General features: G+C 45.9%; 1 protein-coding gene across 1 annotated transcript in view; it reads left to right on the top strand.

Moving 5' to 3' along the window:
- The window catches only part of ERBB3 (erb-b2 receptor tyrosine kinase 3), a 109,924-nt gene that overhangs the window by 31,105 nt on the left and 62,497 nt on the right, over nt 1-16,322 (top strand). The window lies entirely within an intron of this gene.

Raw genomic sequence — 16,322 nt, 5'->3', positions numbered from 1 at the left:
ATGGCTACCACAAAATTGGACATTGGCTCCCGGCCGGCTTGGGCCAGGGCCAAGGCAGAGGGGGCCATTCCCTCACTGTTTCCAGGATGGCTTCACGGGCCACATGAAACCACTTCGCAGGCCGCATCTGGTCCCCGGGTCTTGTTTTTGACATGTCTGCTTTAAGCTATTTGTGGCAGGGACCTGAAAAGTACCATGCATAGAAATGATCCCATCTGTGGTGCAACTGATTTTTTGTTTTTAGGGGAGGATTTCAGGGAGCCATAATAGTAAGACTGTTGTTGTTGTTGCTTGAAACAAAGGACAAAATAGTGTCTGTCCCCATCTTGAACAGCTACCAAACAGTTTAGCAGCCAAGTCTTATTTCATGGCTGATAATGGAAACAATAGCGCATCCAGAATATATTATTCACTTATAGTACTGTATTAATGTTTATCTAAAACTTTATATGCTTCCCCATCTTGCGACTCTAGCTGGTTTCCAGTAACACAATGAGATTCAATCAACCCCCGTACAAGTTAAAAAGCAATGTATATAATCGAGCATAGCAGAGAGCATGCCTTTCCTCCTAATTTAGGAAGACCCACTGGGACATAAGCAGCAACTTACTGAGGGAAGGAAAATGTGTATTGTTAATATAAAAATAATACCACGAGCATCGGTAAGTATACCTGTGCTCTGCCACCTGCTCCATGATTATAAAATGTTGGGTGCATACTTCTCCTATAAAGAAAAAAGAGTTTTGGATTAGGGTTTTGGTCCCAGTGCTCGTGTGTGTGTGTGTGTGTGTCTGTGTGTGTGTGCGCGTGCGCACGCGCATGTAGGCACATGTATTCAAATCAGTTTTTGATCCCTGATGAGTGACTGGACTAGTCCCTGCAGTTTTCTTGGAAAATTTTTTCAGAAGTGGTTTGTTTTCGCCTTCTTTCCTGAGTTGAGAGTGACTGGCCCAAAATCACCCAGATGGCTTTGTCCCTAAGGCAGAACTAGAATTCACTGGTTCCTGCTTTCTAGCCCGGTGCTTTAACCATACACCAGACTGGGCCTTGGAGTACACTTATCAACTCAGGGATTTCCATCAAGCCTCTTTGGAGCTGCCCCAATTACCTGCTACTCTCTGGGTGGGACATTTGGGCCACCCTTGGCTGGACCCAAGCAGATGCATGGCATGGTTGCATCCTTGACTGCATCTTATGAGCTCAAGGTGCTCCCTTCACAGGTTTTCTGGCATTTCCAATCTGTCATTCTTTGCTTCAGTTTCTGGCCTGAAATCTAAGATGGCTACTTGATGGTGGGGCTATCCTGTTAATAGTTAATAACATTAACGGAATGTTTTTATAGTGCTTCTGTCAGGTGCTCCAAGCACTCCTTCACAGCAATGCTGTACTGGTAACTGGTTTTTTTTTCTAATTTCTGTCCTGTAAAGGTGGGGAGGGGAGCAGAAAGCGAGATGAAGAGACCTACATTGTTCCTGAGGGATTCTTGTTAGAAGAGTAATTTTTGTGGGGATTTCCGTGTTCTTGGGCCCTTTTCTGTGTCTTAATCATTATGCTACATTCGTCATTAGAAGGCAGAGTTAAAAACAAAAACAGAATTGGGAAAACAAAGTAGAAGCAGTTGGAATGGAGAGGCATTCATGTAAAAGAATTAGGGAGGTGTGTAAACATCAGGGTTGCATTTCAGGTTAGTTGGGTCAAGGCCACGTCTATTTGTGTTTTTAATCTGTAAAGGAGCATAGTGGACGGATAATTATTTACACGGCCATGCCTGTATCCCAGAGCACCACAACACACAAACACTTCCTCGCCAAACTGAAATCATTGACTGCCGTGGCAGAACCAAAATAAAAAGTAGAAGTCCTAAAGATGACCCCAGTATTTGGCTGGGAGGGAGTCTGGGAATTGTTCTTATGGTTAGGAATGGAAGAAGGGCAGGACAGTGTACACTACATGTCCCGCTTTCCCTTCAGTCTGCAGATCTTCCATTGGAAACATAATTTGGGAAAGAAGGAAAGCTCAGCGAGAAATCTGACTGAAATACCAAAAGCCAGACTTTGTATACAAGACATAAATGTACTCTGATTTATTGATTTCAGTAGCCCCGTTTAGCTGGGTAACCTGTTGTTTTTTGGTCAGTGGGAACAGGTTTGAAATGACACAATTTTAATACTTTTTGGGTAGCTGTGATCTCAGAGATCTCCTGGAATAAAGATGAGATACAGGTATAAATCACAGAGTGCTAGGAATCAGGTGTTTTCAGACGTAAAGAGGAGAATCCAGGATCAGTAATCCATGGTCTCTGCTGTGTTTTGGACTGTGGCCACAAGTGTCAAAGAACTGCAACCACATTTGTCTCATTCCCAGTAGAATTTTGTTTTAATATATTGATTTTCCAGTTCTTATTGGTGAAGAAAATTCTTTGTTCACTCCCAATGATTCACTCTATATTTGTCCCCGTTGAGATGAAGAGTGAACAGCTGGATACATAATGAAGTGTGTATTTGTAATATGCAACTTCCAAAGTAAAGCATATGTCTTTCAGCAAATGAACATACAAAGAGGAAGAGTTAATTGAAACAATAGAAGCTGAACAGGTGATATTTTTAGAATCTGTTAAAAAACATCTTTAGGGGCCTCTACCTGTTTTATTGCTGGTTTGCTGTAGATTGGGGTGTCAAACTGCTGGCCCGCGGGCCAGATGCATCATGCCAAAACTGTGCCCATCCCATTGCCGGCATTGCTGCGCCCATCTACATCACATGTCACATGACGTTGTGAGTTTGACACCCCTGCCGTAGATGAAGGGATGAAAGAATGTTGATTTAGTTGGGAAAAAATGAAATAGAGGAATAGGAAGAATGATTGATCCTGCAACAAAATGAAGTTACTAATTTCCTTTCATTGCAGGTAATGAGGAAATGTGTTGATTATTGGACCTGAGTCCTCCACCTGAGAGGCTTTGAGTCATCTACTGGGGAAATTGGGAGTGAACTGTTGCTTCCTGCTATAGTAATTTGTTGATTGAGGTTTCTTGTCCAGATTTGCATTTTCTATACTTCAAGTTTCTACTCTTACACACATTCTGTGATTTCATCCAAAGTGGTGAATGTTGATTATTTTAAAATAATAGATGACTCCATTGTGAATAGCCTTGCCTGAAATACGCTCACTTTTCAAAGAATCATAGAGATGGAAAATGTCATTGAGGCCAATCTTTGCCTTGTTCAAGCCTATGATTGAACCTGCTAGGATAATGGGGAATTTACCACTTTTCTGGATGAGTGCTCTTACTGCTAAGAACGTAATGTTAGAATTTATTTTTCTATCTAACGATTCAATATTTGGTGTCCAGCACTCTGAACAAGACAAAACAGGCCTTGATCCTCTAGGTCAGTGGTTCTTAACCTGGGCGATATCGCCCCCAGGGGGCAATTTCATTTTTCAGGGGGGCAATGGAACAAAAAGGGAGCAATAGGGGGGCGATGGAGCGAGAAGTTTTGGGGACCCTTTTGAGACTTTTTTGTACAGTGAATGGCTGTATATCTGTCATACAAAAACATCTGATCGCTCGCTATTAGTGGATTGAATTGTGTTTTCAAATGTTTCTCCAGCTGGCTTCAGTACAGAACGCCGTACATATGTGAATACGCATCGCTTATCTTCATGCGCGTTGCGCAGCAGCCTCTATTCATACAGTGGCGCGCCATTAGCCAGAATATGGAAGATATGGGAAAAAGACTGGAAATAAATTATTTGCATCGATATGTCCTGATGACAATTTTAAAGAAAACAAAAAAAGTGTTTGCATAAATTGAAGAATTATTTCCTATGTTGTGATTGAGAGGTTATGTTGGGGGAGGGGGGCGATGACAACTTCCTCATTGGCTCAAGGGGGCGATTCGTTCAAAAAGGTTAAGAACCACTGCTCTAGGTGATACAGTTTTAGGAATATAGAGGGAGTGCCATCTTCTCTTTATAAGGCTAAGCATTTCCAGTTCTGTTCTCTCTTCTTAGTTTTTTACCCATGGATCATCCTTTTTGAACCTGTTCAGTTCCCTGTGTCCTCCTTAAAATCTTCATAGTAATTTTGTTAAAAATTATAATCACAATGATAAAAAAGCTAACACAATTTAAAAAGAAGAAAAGAAAAAAACTGAACATGCAGAAAACAAAATAGAAAAAAAGAAAGGAAAAAATTAAAAAATATAATGAAAACCTATATAAAGAATTTACTTTCCTTTCATCACAAGTATAAATTTTACTAACTTATCATTTTCTCTTCTATCCCTATCTCATCTCTTATCTGTAAATAAACCCTTAAAACTTCACTGTCTTGTGAAGGAGCAACTGCCTGGAACACTCAAATCCTCTCCTACTTTGGAGAGGAATTACAAAGAGCTGGTCTACTTATCAGTTCTTCGTTCCATTGTGTTTGTCAGTTTGCCATTTCTTGTCTGGAAATCTGAGTCCTCTTTAAAATGTGATGTCCAGAGCTTGACATAGAAGTTGAGGTGATGTCCAATCAGTGCAAAATAATCTATACTTCTAGTGATGCGGTCTAAAATTCTATTTCCCTTTCTTGTAACCGTATCACATTTTTGACTGTTCTAGATAATTCTCAACTTATGATAGGTTACTTAGCAATCATGCAAAGTTATGAAAGATGTCCACAGGAGTACTTACAACCCGGTTCTCATGGCCACCATCTCCTGAAGTCACATGACCGCTTTTCAGGGGTTCAGCAACCAAACTGCATTTACAGCCATATGCAGCTTCTGTGGTCACCTGAAAATGTGTTTTATGATGTTTTGTCAAAAACCAGCATTTACTTTTGGTTTTTAATAACACCAGCCCATAGCGAACAATTGGTTCACTTAATGGCCATGTTGTTCACTTAACAAATATGGATTTACTTAACAACCACAGTAAAAAAAGGCTCCATTATGGTCGTAAGTCGAGGACTACTTGTATTCAATTTATAAGCAACTACTATCCTACGTTCCTGTAATCTCTTATCCTGTTTCTATATCTGTCATTTGATTTCTGTTTATAAATTAATTTTGTCCCTGTTATCTATCTATCTATCTATCTATCTATCTATCTATCTATCTATCTATCCATCCATCCATCCATCCATCCATCCATCCATCCATCCATCCATCCATCTATCTATCTATCTATCTTACCTATCCAGGTTGTTTTAATTTTTTTAAGTATCCTATCCAGTTTGTGTCACTTGCAAATTTGATAAAGATTCTTTCCATGTCCTTGTCCAAATCATAAGCATAAATATTGAATAATTCAGAATCCAAGATTGGACCTTGTGATATCATACTAATATCCTGTTCTAGTTTAATTAAATGCTACTGACAAGAATTTTTTGAAGGGTGACTTTTGAGCCAGTTGTAAATCCTTCAAGCAGTCATTCCATCTAGTCCATACTTAATTAACTATTAAATAAAAAATTATGAAGTACTTCCTGAATGCTTTGCTGAAGCAAGATATATTAACCCTAAGCATTTTCTACCATCTAATACAGAAATTAAGACCTGAATCAAGCTGAACTTGTGTCTTTATGGACATGTTCATGTAGTTTTCATGGCAACATTATAGAATTTACTTGCTTCTGCTTTATTCCAACCTAGCCTTACAGCCCAGTGACCCTTTGTGGCTTCCCATCCAAATAATAGTTTGATTCGGTGTTGCTCAGCTTTCTGAGATCATTCAAGGTGATGGTGCTATCACCTTGATCAGAATATGAGGTAAGGTTAGTTTGGCAAATCTTGTCCTTAACTTATCCTTATTGACCTGTGGCAATCACTGTTTCAGTGTACTTATAGACTGACATATTTACAGAATTATCTGCTCTAGAATCTTTCTAGTACTTATGTTATGTAGATCCCTGGATTCTTCTTCTCCCCTGTTTGAAGGAAGGAATATTTGCCTTCCTCCATTTATTTCATTCTCTGGGATTTCTCTCCAGAAATGTTCAGCCAAACTAACAGCAAGCTTTTTCAGCACCCTAGACTGCAATTCCTCTGGTCCTGGAGATTTAAGGTCATTCAAAGGAAGTAGATGTTGCCTGATAATGCTTCTGTCAATCTCAATTTTCAGTACTTGTCTTTCTTTCCACAATTGTCTGGTAAAACATACACCTTCTCAAAGAAGATAGGGAGGAATAGAATACAGAATAATAGAGTTGGAGAGGACCGTGGAGGTCTTCTAGTCCACCTCCCTGCTCAAGCAGAAGACCTTATACAAGTGGCTGTTAATCTCTTTTTAAAAACCTTCAGTGATGGAGCATCCACAACTTCTGAAGGCAACCTGTTCCAGTGGTTAGTTGTTCTCACTGACAGAATTTTTTTCCTTAATTCTAGGAGGAATTAAATAGGACATTTTCTTTGTAATCGATTGGATTTTGCTATTTTATGCAGTAGCTGACATACTTATTTCCTTTAAAGATCATTTTCACCAACTCAAACTGAACTTTCCTGACAGCATCTTTACAATTCTGAGCTACCTAACTTTTCATCTCCAATCCTAGACCAGGGCTTTTCAACCTTGTCACCCATTGTATCACTTTTAGGATATGGCAACATCCGAGGTCACCTAGCAAGGTGTCAAAAACCTGATGACCCCCCCCCCAAAAGGAAAAAAGTGATAAAGTACAGGTAGTCCTCGACTTACAACAATTCATTTAATGACTGTTCGAAGTTACAATGGCACTGAAAAAAAGTGCCCCCCAAGCCACAGCCAAGCAAGACAACTGCCTGCCCGCCTGGTGGTGCTCTTCCTCCTGTCTGAGGTTTTCATTGTTGTGAGTATTTCTGTTGAGGATTGGCAGCGGAGGTGGGGTGGGAGGGTGTTTGGTTTTTATTCCCCCCGACTGATGGGTGGTTGCAGCAGGTTTTGGTCACTTCACATGACCCTGGGACATTGTGACCGTCATAAATATGAATCGGTTCCCAAGCATCTGAATGTAAATCACAAGACCCTGGAGATGCTGTAACATTCCAGCTGATTGGCGCTTCTGGGCTCAGCAGAAGTGCCAGGATCAGTGCTGCTTTCCAGATGATTGGTGCTTCTTCAGGGCTCAGCAGAAGCACCAGGATCAGCGCCGAGCTCCAGCTGGAGCCTGATGCTGATCCTGGCGCTTCCACTGAGCCCTGACAGCCCCAAAGAAGTGCCGATCAGCTGGAAAGCGGCACTGATCCTGGTGCTTCCACTGAGCCCTGACAGCCCTGCAGCTCCAGCCATCTCTCGCTCAGGCTTGTGCAGTGCTGCCACTGGTTCAGCTCATTCCCCTCTCCCGCTACCACTTTTCTAGGATGGTCGCATACCACCTGCCAGGTGCCAATGTACCACAGGTGGTACCCGTACCACTGATTGAAAAGCCCTGTCCTAGACAATACAGGTGAAAAGCCTTTCTGATCAAACAATTCATCCTTTAGCCAAACATTTTTCTACCACTCATTATGAAGTACAACCCATCCTATACCAGTGGCCCACTATAACTCTCCTGTATAACCAATCATTAGTTTGCAATGGATGACAACACTGCCCAATTTCTTAAACTTCTGTCCTAGATCTTCAGATACCCTGGCAGCATGTTTGCAGCTGTTCCTTGAAGTATCATTTGTCCTCACATGGATTAGTAGGAAGGGATAATTGGAGATTATTCTGTCATTTTCCTGAGCTCTGCTTCAGGCAAACAGCACATTTCACAACCTGATGGGTCCATTTGGAAAACATTTGTTTCAACCTACTATAGTAAAAAGTTATTAACTGTTAGGACTGTTCATTCTCTTATTGAAGGAACAATAAGTCCCCATTCTGTCTCCTGTTTCACAGTGTCTCTTTTTTCTCCTCTGAAAATCTCAGAACCGCTTTTTCCCCCACTAACTAAATGCCAGGATCAATGGGAAATGTCATAAGGGATCTATGGAACCAGTGGATTACAAATAGTTTCCTCTGCTCTCCTTTTCTTGTTAAAGACATGTAGAGTGTTCATGTTCTTCTTTGTGTTAGTTGAAGTAAACCCATTCTCCAGCAGGATGGCTGTAGAGTCCAAATGGATGGGTTCTATGACGGCCTTCCTGCCTGGCAGACTGGGTAAAAACTTCGGCCACACCCCTTCCTTTGGGCGTGACCCCAGTTTTGACTCAGTCTCGAAGCCTGGTAGAAGTGCGAGAAGCAGCTCTTAGGAAAGAAGAGTTTTCACAAAGAAAAGAATATCCTCTTCCAGTTTTTTTTTTTTTTTCCTCCCCTTTTTGCAGCAGGCAGGGATCCCGGGCAGAGGAATAGAACACCGACGCCTCCCAGCCAGGATCGTCGGAGTGGTGAGAGGATCGCCAGGGCGGTTAGCCAGGGGGGCTCGGGCCGGTCAGTGGATCTTCCGCGGATCCCGCCAAACAGCTGTTTGGCGCGGGGACATTTCCCGGACCACCCGCCGGGCAGCTGAGTGGCACGGAGGCCACTCGGTCCGGCGGAGGAGCTGAGGCGCCGTTCAGCGCCAAACAGCTGAGCGGCGCGGGAAAACAGAGCGCTGATCAGCTGAGCGGCGCGAGAAGCGCAGCGCGCCCAAACCGACCGGCAGAGCCTCAGCGCCGTTTTTTCTCCCCCAGCGGAGAGGCACAGCCCCCTTAAGGACAAAAGAGCCATTCAAGCCGGTTAATTACCCTATTGCTGGCTATTAAAGACCCGCCATTGTTGGAGCCTCGTGGCTCATCCGGCTACTATTGGGAGGCGGGGCTTCCTCCCATTCGCCATTTTAAACAAGCAGTTTAGCCGCCGCCTTTTTCCTTTACATTAAGACACTTGGGCAAGAGGAAGGAAGAGGAATAAAAGATTAGAACCTCTATCAGTTCTGAGCGTGGTCTGCTACCACAGCCACAGACCGGGGGAGAGAGATATATAAACTGTACTTTTGTCTGGACTAGGTGAGGAGGTGAGGAGGAATATTTTTTCTTTTCCTAACTGTTCCTATAGTGACCTTTAGTCACTGCCTTGCAGGATCTTCTGTCCAAAGATTCCTGTCTGTCCGGCCATTGTTTGTATAGGCAGAAGAGGGCACAGCCCCAAGCATCTGCATCTGATCTGCGTATCTCATTCCCCCTTTCCAGGCATTGCCTACTCGGGGTGTCTGGCACAATGGCAGACAATGTCTCGTATTCAGTCACACAGGTCCCTCAATTGTCCCCCCCACAGCAACAACAAAAACGCAGATCTTCTGAATCAGAGGTGGGGGGGAAGAAGAAAGCTAAAACAAAGCACCTTTCTCAGAAGGGACAGTCCAAAACGGCTGAGCGAGAGGCTTTGAGGAGACATTTGGCTTTAGAAAGGCAAATTAGCAGAGCACAGAGAACCAATGTCAATGGGACAAATTTGGTTTCCCCTGTCCCAGGGGTGGCACCCAGCACAGAACCTACTGCCGAGGAAGTGCTCAAGACTTGGTCTCCTCCTGGGGAAACTGAACAGTTAGATTCCTCCAATCCCTCCTCACCAGCTCTTCACCCGACCACACTCCAGCGCCTCACCCCAACGACAAGGCGCAGGAGAACATATGGTCGGCACAATTTCATGCATTCATGCAGGATGCATTCTCCCAGTTCATGGCTTCTAAGGGGCAAGTGGCCTTTCACACACCCCGTAAGGGACGGGCTAGGCCGCCCCCTACCAGCATCTCTGAAACTTCCTCTCAATTGGGAGAGGGTGACTCAGTAGACCTGGACATGTCAGACATGCCCCTCTCGGAGGACGAGGAGACCGCACCTGAGCAGGCGACAAGCTCTGGCCTCTTTAACCCAGCGCTCCTAAAATCACTCCTGATAAAGGCAGTTTCCACAGTCAACCTAACATCAGTACAGGATGAGAAGCCCTCAACAAGCAAGGAGGCCAATCCTCTATTTGCCAAAAAGGTTCCACAGGATAAGTACATCCCATGTGCGGAGGTCTTTATGACCACGCTGGAGGAACAATGGTCCTCACTTGCGAGCCCACCGGCACCTAACAGCGCGGAAAGAAAGCTTTTCAACCTATCTCCCTCCTTCTCTAACATGTTAGAGGTTCCCACTGTAGATAACCCCTTGATCTCATTATTTTCTACCTCCGCGATTCCAGGAGACATGGCGGAGGTCTTGAGACCTGAGGAGAAGAAATTTGAACACTCCCTCCGGCGTTCCCATATGGCCGCAGCCTGGGCGGCCAGAGCAGCCACTTCATCATCATTCTTCGCGAGGGCCAGTATCATGTGGCTGAGGGAACTGCAAGGCACGGTGCCTCCAGACCAGGTCAGAGTACACCAAACATTGGCCAAGCTCCTCGCGGCCTCTCAATTCGTGTCTGACGCTTCACTGTACGCAACAAAGTATGCGACAAGGTCCATTGCGGCCACAGTGGCCTCGCGAAGGCTACTGTGGCTCAAAAATTGGAAGACAGACCTGAGGTCCAAATGGCGTCTTTCGACGTCCAAATACAGTGGAGAAGCCCTGTTTGGTTCCATTCTGGACCCACACGTCAGCGAAGGCAGAGACAAGAAAAAAATCCTAGTGCATCCATCAAAGAAGTTAGACAGGAGAGGCAGTCAGGACTTCCGGAGACAGGGCTCCCGCCCAGGAAGCCCCTGGGAATGGAGACAGCCCTTTCGATCAGGGCAATCCTGGGACTGGCCCAGAGGCTCACGATCCTTCTATCCGAGACAGGATCGAACCCAGGATCGCCAAAGCCCGGGAGCCAGAGGCCAGTTCCAGTCCAGACGCCCATATAGGGGAGCGGGAGGCAGATCCTTTAAGCGTACCAAGTGACGCCAAACAGGACACTCCCATCGGGGGTCGGTTAGGAAACTTCATCGAGGTCTGGGAGCAGACCACCACCGACGCCTGGGTCTTGGAAACGATCAGGCATGGCCTGACCTTAGACTTTTGTTCTCCCCCACCAAGCCGGTTCATCAGATGCCCCATCTCCAGAAAGGTACACAAGACGAGGCTGATAACTTCGGCCATAGCTCACCTCCTGTCAATTCAAGCCATAGAGAGGGTACCAAAGGAAGAGGAGGGAAGAGGATTTTATTCCATCCTCTTCGTTATTCCAAAGACATCAGGAGGGTGGAGAGCAATATTGGACCTGAAGGGCCTGAATCATTTCATAAAGTACAGGAAGTTCAAGATGCACTCATTGAAGTCCATCCTAGCCAGCGTCAGGGAAGACGATCTATTATCCTCAATAGATCTCACAGAGGCGTACCTACACATTCCCATCCATCCCAGCTACCGGAAATTCCTCAGATTTACCTACGCGGGCCGGCATTACCAATACAGGGCCTTACCCTTCGGACTATCTTCAGCACCAAGGGTATTTACCAAAATCCTAGCTGTAATAGCAGCCCATCTCAGGCTGATGCCGGTTCGCGTACAGTTTTATCTGGACGACATCTTGATTCAGTCCAGATCTCAGGAACAAGCAAGGGCAGATCTCAAGACCACGATCCGAACCCTACAGGGGCACGGATTCTCGGTCAATCTAAACAAGAGCCACCTCATTCCCTCAAGGAGACTGCAACACCTGGGCGCGGTGATAGACACGTCACAGTGCAGGGTATTCCTTTCCCAGGAGCGACTGATCAGCATATCCAAGCTAATCCACCAAATTCAAAAGATCAGGAGAGTGCCCTTGCTACAACTCTCGAAGCTCCTGGGAAAGATGATATCTTGCATGGGCATCATCCCATGGGCAAGGCTCCACTCGAGGGAGTTGCAGTGGTTCCTCCTACCCTACCAGAGGAGGAACCTCAGCACCTCCAGCAGGAGAGTGCCGGTACCAGCACAGGTGATGAAATCACTAAAATGGTGGCTATCCCCCATGACACTCAAGGGGAGCATATTCAGGGAACCGAACAGGGTCACGCTCACGACAGATGCGAGCCTGTTCGGATGGGGAGCCCATCTGGGGACCCAGATAGCACAGGGCCAGTGGGGTCAGAAGGACCTGTCACACAGCATCAACTGGCTAGAGCTCCGGGCCATACACCTGGCCCTCCGTCATTTCTCACACCTAGTAACGAGGAGGCACGTCCTCGTGCTTACAGACAATGTAGCAGCCAAGGCGCATGTAAACAAGGAGGGAGGAACGAAATCAGTGGAACTAATGAAGGAAGCATTGGCTCTGTCTCGGTGGGCAGAAGCCAATGTGAGTTCCATCAGAGCGGAACACATCTCAGGGGAGACAAACACCCAGGCAGACTCCCTGAGCAGAGCCAAGGTGGACCAGTCGGAATGGCGTCTGGACCCGGCTCTCTTCGAGGAGATCTCCCGGAGGTTCGGACAACCGCACCTAGATCTATTTGCCAACCACAAGAACACACAGCTCCCCAGGTTCTTCTCCAGATTCCCGTCCCCGGGATCGGAGGGAACGGATGCTCTCAGGTGCCGGTGGCCGGCGCAACTCCTGTACGCCTTCCCACCACTGCCATTAATACCGGCAACCATACGCAAGATGATCCTGGAGGGCGCAGAAATGGTCTGCATTGCCCCTCACTGGCCACGGCGCCCGTGGTTTGCCGACCTCGTGGACCTTTCGATATCACCTCCGTGGAGGATCCCCCCGGACAAGGTAAAACTCAGTCAGGGCAAGCTTGTACACCCAGATCCCCAGTGGCTACAACTAGCCGCTTGGCATTTGAGCGGCAAAGCTTAACTAAACAATCTTATTCTGCAGGGGTGATATCGATCATACAGGCATCACGAAGAGCGTCCACTAATAGGATTTATGACGCTACGTGGAAGGGATTTTGTAGGTGGTGCGCTTCGCTTCACCTAGACCCGACCGCAGTATCTATTCCCAATATCCTAGATTACCTACTGGAGGGTCTTAATAAGGGCCTGTCAGTCAATACTATCCGCAGACAGATATCGGCCCTCTCAACTGTACTCTCCTGCGACAACTTAACTTCCCTAGCACAGCATCCAGCTATTAATGCCTTTTTAAAAGGGGCATCTAACACAAAGCCCCCAGTCATACACAGGTACCCGTCCTGGAACCTGCCTAAGGTCCTTCTAGCCTTGACATCAGCACCCTTCGAACCTCTTGAAACATGCTCACTCCATCACCTATCACTGAAGGTAGCTTTCCTTGTGGCAATTACTTCAGCAAGAAGAATCTCAGAACTAGCAGCACTGTCAGTAAGGAAGGATCTGTGTACCTTTTTCAAAGACAGGGTCGTTCTTAGACCAGACCCGACCTTCATTCCGAAGGTAAATAGCATCTTTCACAGATCTCAGGAACTTTCGCTTCCTGATTTCTGTCCAAGACCCAAACATAGACTAGAACACAGATGGCACAAGCTGGACGTGCGGAGAGCGCTGTGTTTCTACGTGAAACGCACCTCGGCTTTCCGAAAGACTGAAGCATTATTTGTGTCCTTTCAACCAGCAACTATGGGAAAGAAGGTATCTCCTTCCACCATAGGCAGGTGGATCAGAGCCTGCATAGCGCAGGCCTACGTCTCACAGGATTTGCCAGCACCCACTCAGGTGACTGCTCACTCAACTCGGAGCGCAGCTACATCTGCGGCGTGGCTAACGCAAGCTCCGGTGGAAGAGATTTGCAGGGCCGCAACCTGGTCCTCACCTTCGGTTTTATTCGACATTACCGTTTAGACTCCCTAGCAGCAGCAGACGCGGCTTTTGGCAGAAGAGTTCTTCAACAAGTCGTATCTGCTCAGAGTTCGGTAGCCTAGACATTCCCTCCCAGGGGGACATGAGGGCTTTGGTATGTCCCATCCATTTGGACTCTACAGCCATCCTGCTGGAGAAGGGGCGTTGTCTTACCTGAACGCCTTTTCTCAGCAGGATGATGTAGAGTCCAAGCCCACCCAGAGGATAGGTCTAGGCAGGGTTATAATAAAGATATAATAAAGAGCTGCAAGGTTAATTCCAACAAAGTTTCTCGCCTAAGTCAAAACTGGGGTCACGCCCAAAGGAAGGGGTGTGGCCGAAGTTTTTACCCAGTCTGCCAGGCAGGAAGGCCGTCATAGAACCCATCCATTTGGACTCTACATCATCCTGCTGAGAAAAGGCGTTCAGGTAAGACAACGCCCCTTTTCCCTAGATCTGAAAAGTGGAACCACATACTGGAGCAATGAGAAAGTAAAGTTTAAACACTGGTGTTTAAACAATTTGGTTTTTACACAACTTCTGTCAGTGATTTGACACACCCCTCAAGAACCCACAGTTATAATTATATTGATTGTGATCTGCCAAATAAATCAAAACTGATTTAGTTATGTAAAATTAGTCTTATATATTGCTTCAGTTGGGTTCAGCTGACTCTCCAGTGTTCAGAGAATAGATGAGGATGTGTGGATGTTATTCAACTTCCCTCTTATGTGGAGGATTTTTAGTACACATATTCAGGCATATATGGACAGAGCCTTTTTTGTAAAATGCCTGCAGAATGCAAGTAAGTGAGACTGGCTCTGTTCTTTCAGAGTTCCCCATCGACTTTCCATATGCCAAGGAGATCACATCAGCCTTGCTTTTGTGTGTGTGATTCCTTTGTGGAGCCAGGTAGCTGATGGTGACTCACAAGATTTCAATAATCCGCTTTTCTGGCATTATTTTTTAAAAACATTGAAATGGCTGGGTGTTCTACAGGTGAATCCTGTAGAATTAGAGTCAGATTGGTCTAGTGCAGGGATAGGCAACCTTGGCTCTTTTATGACTCGCGGACTTCAACTCCCAGAATTCCTGAGCCAGCCATGCTGGCTCAGGAATTCTGGGAGTTGAAGTCCATGAGTCATAAAAGACCCAAGGTTGCCTACCCCTGGTCTAGTGGTTATGCTGCTGACTTAGAAACCAGGAGACTGTGAGTTCTAGTCCCACCTGTGGCATGAAAATTGGCTGGGTGACTTTGGCCCAGTCACTCTCTCTCAGCCAACCCACCTCACAGGATTGTTGTTATGGGGAAAACAGGAGGGAGGGAGGAGTATTAGATATATTCGCTGCCTTGAGTTATTTATAAAAATAATAAAGGGGAGATATAAATAAAGAGAGGGGCGCAGTGGCTCAGTGGTTCATGATGCTGAGCTTGTGCTTATCAGCTGGAAAGCTGACAGCCTAAGTTTGAGATCCAGGCACCATGTGATGGGTTGAGTTCCCGTCTTTGCTCCAGCTCCTGCCCAACTAGCAGTTCAGAAACATGCAAAAGTGAGTAGCTAAATAGGTACCACTTTGGTGGGAAGGTAACAGCATTCTGTGCACCTCTTGAGTATAGTCATGCTGGCCACTTGACCATGGGAATGTTTTGGGACAACACTGGCTCCCTTGACTAAGAAATGGAGATGAGCACTGCCTCCTAGAGTCAGACAGGACTGGACAGGGGACAGGGGAAACCTAAAATAAAAAAAAAATAAAATCCTGCATTCTCTGCTCTATTTTAATATGTCTGCAGCTTAACCCTGGAACCCTCAAATTCCCAGCAAAAATAGGGGCTACAAGAAGCAAAGCTTGGGCCCATTTCCCAGCGTGGGTAACTTACCTAGTATTTCCAGTGCAGAATTGGGACGCTTAATAGATCTGATGATAGGCTCTGATAGGGCATTTTTAGTCAGAGTCTCTGATTTCTGTGTCTTTGTTTACAGGAGGCTGCTGTTTCCAGCAATGGATTGTGTGCATTATAGAAGAGCAATAATTTCCCTGTATCAGAGCGAACTCAGGTGTCCTTGCTTTGATAGGACAGAGATCCTGAAATTATGGCAAAGTCTTTGGTGGCTGGGGGAGGAGAAGTCAATTCTTATCTCAGCCTGGGCAGAGACAAAACTGTTCTTTCTCCCCCCCCCCCTCCACTGCTCAGTTCTGAGTCACGTCTGGGACTTGAATAGCGGCCCTGCAAAGGACTTGTCACTGTGACAGGGGGACAAAACACAGTAGGCCTGGCTCTTAGCCCTCACCAGCTTCCAAACCACTACTTGTCACTTCCTCCCCGCCCCCTCCAGCTCAAGCTCAGCATTGACTCAAATCCCCCCCCCCCAAAAAAACCCAGGCTATCCGGGATTCTTTCTTTGTAATCCGTGTTTATGTCATTGAGGCTTGCCATCCAGGGAAAAATATTAGGCATTTTGGCCTTAAATGCTTAGAGTTGTTCAGAATGGGGAATGGGAAAGGGGATCCCAGTCTCCAAGGCTGAAAAAGGAAAAGAGGGGAGGGGAACGATTGAGAGGTAGTAAACATTTCCTCCCTCCCTCTTTTCTTCCCACCCCTCTTTTTTGTACCCCCCTTCTTTGTACTGTTATCTCTTCAGGAAGTGCCTCTATATGTCTGGTAGTGGCC

Source organism: Crotalus tigris, unplaced genomic scaffold, assembly GCF_016545835.1.
Source record: "Crotalus tigris isolate CLP2741 ecotype Arizona unplaced genomic scaffold, ASM1654583v1 scf7180000024345.2110221, whole genome shotgun sequence".
NCBI lineage: Eukaryota > Metazoa > Chordata > Lepidosauria > Squamata > Viperidae > Crotalus > Crotalus tigris.
Note: the sequence above shows the minus strand (reverse complement) of the source record. Positions and strands in the feature narration are given on the sequence as shown.